The sequence below is a fragment of the Camelus bactrianus genome, chromosome 1, assembly GCF_048773025.1.
Source record: "Camelus bactrianus isolate YW-2024 breed Bactrian camel chromosome 1, ASM4877302v1, whole genome shotgun sequence".
NCBI lineage: Eukaryota > Metazoa > Chordata > Mammalia > Artiodactyla > Camelidae > Camelus > Camelus bactrianus.
The window spans coordinates 3,364,365-3,374,849 of record NC_133539.1 but is presented as its reverse complement, the minus strand read 5'-3'; the positions used below and the strand labels follow the sequence as shown (position 1 = coordinate 3,374,849).

The 10,485-nt window shown below is 55.3% G+C and overlaps 1 long non-coding RNA gene across 2 annotated transcripts; it reads left to right on the top strand.

Moving 5' to 3' along the window:
• The first annotated feature begins 289 nt into the window (after window positions 1-289).
• Window positions 290-9,945, top strand: LOC123611749 (uncharacterized). 2 transcript variants are annotated; one of them, XR_012501552.1, is made up of 3 exons: window positions 348-1,093; window positions 2,473-8,570; window positions 9,250-9,945. It is a non-coding gene; the product is annotated as an uncharacterized LOC123611749 (long non-coding RNA). The 2 variants fall into 2 exon arrangements; XR_012501536.1 differs by having other exon boundaries at window positions 290-1,093; window positions 2,473-9,945.
• The last annotated feature ends 540 nt before the right edge of the window (window positions 9,946-10,485 follow it).

Sequence of the window (10,485 nt, the reverse complement as noted above, 5' to 3'; positions counted from 1 at the left end):
AAATGGGGCCGTAGCACTCTTCACAACAGGTGGAAACAACCCACATCAACAGACGACAGGGAAAACAAGATGTGCTCTGTCCACATGGTGGAATATTACTCAGCCATAAACGGGAACGGAGAACCGATACCTGCAACGACATGGATGAAACTTGAAAACATTCTATTTTTAAATTGACTTTTTTCTTTAATGGAGGTGCCAGGAATTGAACCCGGGACCTCGTGCATGCTAAGTATGTGCTCTACCACTGAGCTACACCCACCCACCCCCAAAACCATTCTATTAAGTGAAAGAAGCCAGACACACGAAGCCACATTTTGTATTGTCCTGTTCATATGAAATGTCCAGAACAGGCAGATCTACAGATACAGAGAGCGGATTAGTGGTTGCCCAGGGCAGGGGGTTGGGAGAGCTGGGAGGATGGGGAGGTGACAGCTGAAGGGCTCCTTTCTGGGGTGATGGTCATGTTCTGCAAGCGACTGTGGTGATGATTGCACAGTTCTGTGAATATACTAAAAATGATTGAATTTTACACTCTGGGTGAATTGTATGGCGTATGAATTGCATCCCAGTAAAGCTGTTACAACAAACAGAAAAAAGAAACCAACAGAAGTGGGCCGGCAGGTGTGGACAGGCCAGCTGTCACCAAGGCTGGCTTTGGAGCCCTCTCGCTTCTTGGACTTGCTGCCAGGGCCCTCCCTCCCCGCCTCGGTCTATTTTAGAGCACGGCCTTCCCGGGTCAATTCTTGGGCTGTCGTTCGGTCTCGAGGGAGTCAGACAGGATGCCTGACTGCGGTGGCCCTTCCTAGTGGAAGTGGTGGGAAAAGAGGTCCGAATCCCTGGGAGCAGGTCAAAGGTCTGCGAGCAGAGTTACTGCCAGGTACCTGGGGATTGCACAACCGAATAAATGAGTGACAGGAGTGTAAACAGATGCAACGTTTCAGCATCCAGGTTGGTTAGGAACACAAATCAACACGCCAACAAGTTTCATCTTGAACTGACATCAAGCTTTGTCGGTCACCGCGATTCTTGGCATGAGTCTCATTCTTTCCATTTGGAGTCACACGTTCGAGATCCTGGAGGACGGAAACAGGTGAGAGAGGGCTACATGCCAGAAGGGTCCTCAAGGCTTCCTCAGATGGGATGTTACCCTTTTCACAGCGGCATTGGAGAGACGATGGCCGAGGAGGTGGAGATGGCCTTCCGGAATCTGTCCCCAGAATCCTGCTCTATCCAACTTGGAAAGCCCAGGCAGCTTGCTGGCCAGCCTACAGAGCTGTTTCTCCGTGCTGCACGGCTCCTTTCCCCTGGTCTGGGCTCCCTGCTCCTGGAGGCTCTGCGCTGGCTGTGATGGCTCGCCTCCCCTGGGGTTCGCCTGCCGCACCACTTCTCAGCCCCCAATATCGGAGCCGGATGCAAGCTTCCCACTGTTTTCTCTATTCTGCTTTCTTGAGGACAAGGACACAAACCATTTTTCATTCCTAAGGGCTGCAGGAGACAGAATAATGGCCCCTCAAAGAGACTCACGTCCTAACCCTCAGAACCTGTGAAAGTTTCCTTATGGGCAAAAGGGACTTTGCAGATGCAGTTAAGCTAAGGATCTTCAGAGGGGAAGATTGCTCTGGATTATCCAGGCAGGCCCTAAGTGTGATCACAGGGGTCTTAACAAGGGAAAGAGGGAGGCAAGGGGGTCAGAGAAGATGGGATGGAGCAGAGATCAGAGAGGAGAGAGGAGAGAGGATGCTGTGTTGCTGGCCTTGGACGTGGAGGAGGGGCCATCAGCCGAGGATGCAGGTGGACTCTTGAAGCTGGCAAAGGCCAGGAAATGAGTTCTCTCCTTGAGAGGAATCTCCTGAATGGAATGCAGCCCCACCAATAGCTTGATTTTAAACTTCTGACCTCCAGAATGTGAAGGTCATGCACGTGTGCTGTTTTAAGCACCGTTGGTGGTCACTGTGACTGTAGCCACAGGAAACTGATGCTTGAGTTTTACTACTGGCCAAGGCTGGGACGCAGGCGAGACCGAACAAAACAGGGAGCTGTTAGAAATCCTAAAAGTTACCAGTGCTGGTGGACGCTGGCCTTCCCCGGGGTGACCAGGCCCATGTCTGTGTCCCCACGGCTTCTTCTCTGACTCCCTTGCTGAAGCTTATCCCAGGAGTTTCCCAATGCTTGCAGAGGGGCCAGTCTTGCCCAACCCTGGCCACGCTGGAGCTTGGGTCAGATGACCTGAACTTGACCACAGGGCAGCTTGGATCAGGTGGCCTCACAGCCCTTCTGACGGGGCTCTCAGACTCGTCCTCACCTGTCCTGAGCCTCTGGGAGGGCCCCTCCCCCTCCCTCTGCTGACCTCAGTTTGCTGGGACAACGCTCATTGGCTGGACAAAGAAGCCATGTGCTCAGCTAGGGCTCAGCTTCGTCATCTCTCTCCTAAGCTGATGTCCTGACAAAGTCTCTCTCCCTGGCCCACAGGTTACGGAGCAGAAGCCAAACTTCCTGGATCCAGCTGCCTTCAAGCTTCCTCCAGGCCCCCTACCTCTTGCTTCAGCCAACAATCTAAGTTCTTGCTTCCACTTGACGGTGGCTTTGCGTTCTCAGCTCATTTGAACACCCCAAGTCTAATGCAGGCCCCCCACCCCTTCCCCGGCTCTGAGGGCTGGCAGCATCTACCTCCTTAAATCCGGCTTGACTCCCTCTTGCATCATTCACCAGATACGGTGTTGACTGCCCGCTTGGTGCTAGGGGCTGGGGGTGGGGTCGGCGGTTATTCTGGCCGTCAGGGAGTTTAGAGATGTGTGGAGAAGACAGACGATAACCGAATATGAAATTGTACAAATCTTTAATTCCATTGTGATAAGGGGTGTGATGAAAAAGGCCGGGTTGTGACAACTGGACCTCACCTGGCTTCAGAGCCAGACAAAGCATCTGTAAGTGACATTTAGGCTCAGAGTGGAAAGTTGGGTGGCAGGGAAGGGCGAAGGGGAGTGTGTGTGTGTGTGTGTGTGCGCGCGCGCGCATGTGCCTGCTCACGCTGGTGGCAGGTAGTGGATTCCAAATCGGTCTGAAAGGAGCTGGTTCCTTCACTCACCTGGTTATTCACTGGGGACCTCCTACAGAGCACCTGGCTGCTGGGCTGGCGGACAGAGCAGTCTGTGCCTGGAGCAGCCGCATGCGGTGCGGACCACGCTGGAAGTGGCTGCTGACGTCGAGTGGAGGGAAGGTAGTAGTTTGGGCCAGAGTGACGGCAGGGGGAGGAGAGGCTGGATGAGAAGAGGATTCAGGAGGCTGAATTCCTCTGAACTGGAGGCTGATGAAAAGTGGGTGATGAGGACCCAGGGAAGGTCACGGTGACCCTGTCCCCGGCATGAACAATGGGTGGGTTGTGGGGTCCTTTAAGGAGGGGAGCGGTGGGGAGAAGGGGCGGGCCGTGGGGCCGGGGAACGTACTCCACTGTGGACGCACGCACACCTGTCGTGGGCACGGCCAGCAGAGCTGGGATGCGGGTGGGGAAGAGGGGATGCGATAGAGAGCTGGGTCTTTCCGTGAAGCACCCAGATTCTCTAAACCCACACGTACATGAAGGCTCTGCAGTCTGCAGGGGACAGAGCCAAGTGTCGTTCCTCCAGTGGGGTCTGTTAGCACCCCAGCCATGCTGCAGGGTCCCCTCCCCTAGAAACCCCTGGCTGCTCTGTGGGAACGGCGTCTGCTGGGTCAAGGATGTTCTCTGGCCTCAGGTGTGAGTCTGTCCAGCTCACTGGATGGGCTGGAGGACGGGGAGGCAAGGTCCAGGAGTGACCCCCAAGCAACCAGAATGGAACTTGGAGAAATGTTCTTTCTTTCTTCCTTGAGCAATCCTATTCCGTCTGGTGCCTCCACGCAGCCCCAGAGGGACCAGCTCTCTGGTTAAACTGCCCAACCTCCCCCCTCTCCTGTGCTTCCCGGGACCACCATCCAAACCAGCTGCTTGTATGCAGAGCCTCATCTTAGGGTTTGTTATGAGAGAAGCGAAACTCAGGCATCAGTGAAAGTTCTGCTTTCGTCCTATGGTCACTCACTCCTTGTGGTCAATTACGGGCGTTTACTTGGACATTTATAAGGGTGTGTTATGTCCATCCGACTGAAACACTAATAAGGGCACATGCTGTTTGAGGATGAGGAGCTATTCTCGGAGGAATGCTCTGTGATGCCCTTCGTGAGTCCCATTTATCCACTGTGATCTCTGGATCGCAACAAAGCAGCGGGAGCCAGGCTTCTCTGACATTTTGAAACTTGTTTCTAAATGAATTTGTCCTACAAAATAGTCGCATGGCTGCCAACTGCGTCCTAGTCTGATTAAGCTTGAGGGGGAGGAGCGGTTCAGCCCAGCGGGGATGTGTCTGGGGCCAGGTGACCTTCCTAATGAGTTTTGAATCCCACCGTGGAGGGCCCGTCGGGTCGGGTCGGCTGCGCCGGCCACCAGAGGCAGCTCCGATCTTCCTGCCAAGATCACAGCTCTTCCCTCAATTACCTCCCGCTGGTGTCTCCTACAGGGTGGGGTCTGAAACAGATCAAAACACGTCAGGAGCTTCAGATGCCCACAAGCATCCTGTACCCTTGAGCCTATGGCTGGGAATTCAGACGTGATGAGCCTCAAGGTTTTTTAAACCGACAGCAGTGGTGAGTCAAGAAGGTGGATGCTTTGCTGGGACCCAGACCAGAGCCAAGGTCAGGAGGGGTCTCTGGTCCTGGTCAGCCTTCCTCCTCACGCTCCAGGTCGTGAGGTCGCTGCAACCCAAAGTAGAACGAAGCTGAGTCACACTTCTCCTGCTGCGGTCGTCCATGGGGGCAGGCTGGCCTGGCCGGCCCCGGTGGGTGGCACGCCGGTCCCAGCTGGCCCCTCACGGTCATCTATGTTGCCTGAGGCAGGAGCTCCCCTCATGAGGAGTCCCAGGTGGGCAGCGCTGGGTGGCAGCGGAGCCAGGGGACCACAGGATCTAAAAACCGACATCGTATTTCAGAGCATCTGTTTACCCTTTTGTTAGGAATGGTCGTACCCTGGCTCCCTCCAGGACAGATTCCCTCCCATCAGGCGCTCCCGACTTGCGTAGTCTAAGGGGTCAGAAGACCAGGGTCATCACTGCCACGTGCTAGAAACCGTGGGCTGCGGGGTCTCTTTGGGGGCACGAGCGAGCGCAGGACGCCCGCCAGGCTCCGGGCGAGGAGCACGGGTGAGGGTTCTGGCCTCCGGCCGTGGGCTGTTGCGCGGTGTCTACTTTAATACCATCATCAGTGTTGCCAGCAGCGCCAACAGTGACAATGGTAAAGAAAAGCACTTTGCATTTACAACACCTTCTTCCACCTGTGCTTTCCTTTGACCCTGACGAGGCCTTGGGGGCCAGGCGTTGGCCTCATCCTCATCCTACCCACGAGGAAGCTGAGCCTCGGGGAGGTCAGGTGCGGCCAACAGGTGATAAATGATGGAACTGGGCCTGCGAGCCTCAAGGCCTGACTCTGGCTCCGTTCTGACAACGGCTCTCCTTGGGGAGGCCGTGCACACACGGGGAGGCAGGTGTGCGGGCCGGCCCCGCAGCTGCATCCACGAGCTCTTGTCCTGTCCCTAAGAACCAAGGGCACCACTTGTCAGAAGACTGACAGCCTTGGGACCCCACTGTCATTTCATTAAAGATTTAAAAATATAAGCCTCGTAGAACTCATTCCTTTTGGCAGGCACTGTAGCTCCCCTTTCACAGCCCGTCCCAGCCCCCTCCCACCCAGCCTGCCTCAGCTTGGAGGGTCTTCCTGCATCTAGTTCCAGCCTCGGCTCACCCTAGACACCCCTGGGCTGTGGCTTTGACCCCTGGAATACACTTCAAGGTCCAGCAGTCCCCTGCATTGGAGATGTTCAAGAAGAAACTGGACCCTGAAATTCCATCATCACACGGATTCTACACACCTGCTGTCTGAATGTTTGTGTCTCCCCCAAAATTCGTATGTTGACATCTGAATGCTTGATGTGATGGTGTTAGGAAATGGGGCCTCCACTAGGTGATGAGGTCCTGAAGGGGGAGCCCCAATGAATGGGGTTAGTGCCCTCATGGAAAAGGACCCTGGAGAGCTCCTCGTCCCTCCCACCACGTGAGGGACACTGTCCATGAACCAGAAGTGGGCCCTCACCAGACACCGAATCTGCCGGTGCCTTGATCTCAGACTTCTAGCCTCTGAATGTCTGTTGTTAATTATCTGCCTGGTCTCTGGCATTTCGTTTTAGTAGCCTGAGCTGACTGAGACGGCGCTCATGTATGTTTTCAGCCTGGGCCCCCTCCTGCTTGGTGGCCGGGGGAGGAGGACATGGATTTCATGAGCTGACGGTCTACTGCTCTTTCTGACTATACGGGGCTCTCCTTGGTTACGAGGCCTGGAGCCTGGGCAAACACATGTGAGCCCAGCCTCCCTCTGGCTCAGCACTGGCTTCCCTGCCCTGGTGAGCCCTCCTCCCCAGCCTCAGCCCCACCAGCTCCTCTGCTTCCATTTAGCTGGGTGACCGTGGGGCGGGAGGGGACTGAGCCCCGCAGCCCCTCTCCTGTCTACTCGGGGCTTCCCGGGGCCATCTGAGGTCTTGGTCCGGCCTGTTTCAGGGTCTGTGGGTGCAGAGGTGCCCTTGACGGCTGGCTGGGCAGGGGCGGTGGGAGGGGGCTGTGGATGGGATGAAGGAAATGCTTCCAGAAGCAGAGCTTCAGCCTTGACCTCTCAGTCCTCCGGGCCCGGGGACTGGCCAGGCAGGCACATGCCAGCTGCATTTAGCCCCTGTAGCTAAGTCTCACAGGGAGACTGCACCGATGCACCGAAATGCTGTGTGTGTCTGTGTCTGTGTGTGTCTGTGTCTGTGTGTGTGTCTGGCATTACTATGAATTTTCCCACCTGAAGACTTTCAAGACCCCTGGACCCCAAGGGTCCTAGTTTCCCACCCTCCCAATCCTCCCCCTACCCCATGCCCACCTTGGTGTATTCCCCTTCCCTGCCTGTTTGTCTCAGGATGACGAAGTCCTCGTGGTCCCTAGAGTCCGCTGATGAGCTGGCATCTGTCAGGGTGCAGGATGAACCTTGGGGCCTCACAGGCGCACAGGCCCGGGCAGGTGGAAGGATGGAGAATTCAAGTCTGATTTGTTGGCGTAGAAAATGGAATCTGGGGAGGGTAGAGCTCAGTGGCAGACGCGTGCTTAGCGTGCGTGAGGTCCTGGTTCAATCCCCAGTGCCGCCACTAATAAATAAATAAGTGAACCTAATTACCGCCCCCTCACTCCCCCGAAAAGAATGGAAATGGAATTCAAACACAGACAGCTCTTCTCATTATTGGGATTCATGGCAGAGAGTACAGCACAGGCAAAATAATGATTTGTGTTTGAATGAAGTCCTTCCCCCAGTGGGTCTCCATCTTTAACCATGTGGACCTGGGCTAAAATAGCCCTTATCTGTCCTGGAACACCCCCAAAGGGAGGTGAAGGCGGGGGAGGTGGTCTGCTCAGCTTGAGGCTCAGAGTAAGCGGCCGGGGGAGACTCACCTCCAGCAGAGCTGTGGATGAATGAATACAGGAGCCGCTGGTTTCCGTGAGCATCGCAAATGGCCCTTTCCACAAGGGACGTGGGGAAGATGACGGATAAACAAGCTGAAAACCATCAAGGAGAACTGGAGGCATTGGCTTTCTATGTGGAACTTGATTGTGTTTAGGTAATATTCCCCATTCCTGCCCCAGCCTCCCAAGGGGTGCAGAGGGGGCACCAGAACTGCCGGCTGACTTCTGCAGACGAGAGGACCCTTCTATTCTACACAACTGCAGCCTCCACACCCACCATTGCCTAAACTGCACGGGTGCTGGCTGTCCAGCAGGTCGGACGGACACTGTCGGTCCAGCAGGTCTGGTGCTGGCCGCCGGCAGGTCTGGAGCTGGCCGCCCGGCAGGTCTGATGCTGGCTGTCCGACAGGTCTGGGGGCTTCAGGAGTTTTCTGCTGCTTCTCCTGGAATGGGGCTGACCTCCACTCAGCACCCACTCCATCTCCCCACCTGAGACGGCTCAGGTGGCTTGGGGAGAAGCCTCTGCTTCCTCCATTCAGCACCATTTTAGGTGACTCGTCCTCGCTCTGGGCCCCAAAGTGCAAAGGAAAAAGATGGGTCATTTCAGCAGACTCCTGGGGCGAGGTGGGGGTCTGGGAATCATAGCCTTTAAAAGCTGCTTTTAAAACAATACGGCAGGATTTAGAAATTGGCAACTGACTATTCTATGTTTATTTGAAGCATGATGGAATCATTTATGGCTGTATTTATTCAAAACCTGTCTCAGTGAAAAAAAAATATTTGGTTTAACAGAGGCTGTGCCAGGGGTTGGGGGGGAGGAAGAATTCTGGGAAACCAAAATTGGGTTTCAGCGTCTCTAGTCCAAACATTTGGGGAGCCATTGGTTTCCATGTCTGTTGGGGAACCGGATGACCTCACGGTGCTGAATCCGGCCTGCGCGAGCAGCAGGACGCACTGTAATTGGAGGGGAAACCCTCACCACTGCTTATCTCTAGGGAGGAGACGAGTCGCAGACAGAAGGTAAGGAAAGCAACGTCAAGCGGTAATTCTAGTCCTTAGAAATCTTACGGTGGCCAAATGGAATTTATTTTAAGATTCTGATGTCATCACCTTGGCACTTTATTTTCTGAGCAATGTGCCCCGTCTTGGAGGTGAAGACTGCTCACTCCAGTGTTAGGTCATTACCACAACGCCCAGACAAAAGCCAGTGTGAGGTCACCTGGCTGCTGCCAGGGCCAGGTTTATAGCCAAGCTGGGGACCACTTAGTGGCAGGGCTGCCACCCCCGCTGCATTCTTGAGCTGGTTGATTCCAGCAGATGCGCTTCCGCAGCGGAGGTGCTGGGCTGTGAGGCGGCGAGGTCCCGGGGAACAGGGATGCACAGGCACACAGATCCCGTCCTGCTCGGGAAAGCTCCCAGATGGTTTTCCTTCTTCCAGAGTAACAGAGGGCTGGGGGGTGGGGGGAGTCAGGTTGCTGGGGCAAGTTGCTTGAGGGCATCCAGCTGACCTCTTCTGTAACTGCCTGTGAGCTGCTTGTCCCACGCCAGGGACAGACCAGCGGGAAGTGGTGGGAGTCTGTGCCGGAACTTCGGCATTCAGACCTGCAGCTAAATTCACTGCTCCTGGACTGACGTCCTTGATTAAAACTTCATTGCTGCTTTCCTGTTTTCTTTTTCTTTTCCCCTTTTCTCCCCATAGCAAGCATGCTCTGAACGCTTTGCTTCTCTAAGATCGACAAGCACAGGAGTCACCTGGAGGTCTTGCAGATTCTGATGCAATCGGTCCCAGAGGCCAGCCTGGGAGTCAGTGTGACCAACAAGCTCGCTGTGATACTTCTGCCCTGGTCCGGGGACCACACTTTGAGTAGCCAGGCCCGAAACCTCCTTTGACCCCAGGAGACTTCTAGAACTGGCTCCTGACAGCCCCGTGAATGAGAAATATTGCAGCCGTATCAGTTAACAAAGGACGGTGCGGCCATCAAGTCATCAGCCACTACTACCACCGGACAGTGAGGGGAGGGAACTCGGGATGCAGACAGGCAGGCAGCCCCGCCCTGCTGCCACCCCCAGCAGTGGCCCCGAGTGGACTCAGGATGTGGACGCACAGGACACGGGTCCTGGACAGCTCAGGTGCACATCAGGGGAATGATTTCAATGAGCCCAGACCTTTGCACCTTCCCGTACATAGAAAAGCGCTAAATTCCTTAACTTGAGATATTTGGTTTCCTTTAATTAACAGTGATCTTTTGATGTTCTGACTACCTGGTCTTTGTTGCAAAAACTCCTGTATCCTGGCTTCTACCTTGTCTCTTTGAAACAGCTTCTTACAGCCATCACAGAAGCTGTGTTCCAGCTCGAGTCCTAAGAAAATCTACTGAATAAAATGTAGTTCTCAGCTTTTAGGCTGTGCTTTTTACTTCAGTCAACAGCACCGTGCCGCGCGCACATCCGGTGCTGGGAGACATGAGTCCGCAATCCCGATAACCTCTGCGACGCGGTAATGGCCTGAACGTGGTGGACGGTGAGGTCCCAGTTATGAGACGTGAGGGAAAGACCGACGTGCCCATCAGTGAGGAAGGCATGGGTAGGCGGCCGCGAGGCCGGGGAGAAGTGAAAGCCACGCAGAGCCTAAGCCTCAAAAGATAGAGGGGCTCTTGCACGGAGAGTGGAGCGCAAGAGAAGAGTGAGTACCGCGCACGGAGCGAGTGCCGCCTGGCCTCCTGCAAAAGAGACCTCCGGGCTGGTAGGGGGCGCTGTGAGTGGGTGGCCAGGGGCTCCCCGTTGGAGTATCAACTGCAACTTGGGGATGGATTCAGGCCGAACTCAAGGCTGGGCCCTGGGGAACTAGGCAGAGATGACCCTGCTTCCTTGGAGTCCCAAGGAGCCGCAAACTGGACTGTCGCCAGCACGCTCCAGGGCCTGGGACGGGCGGGTG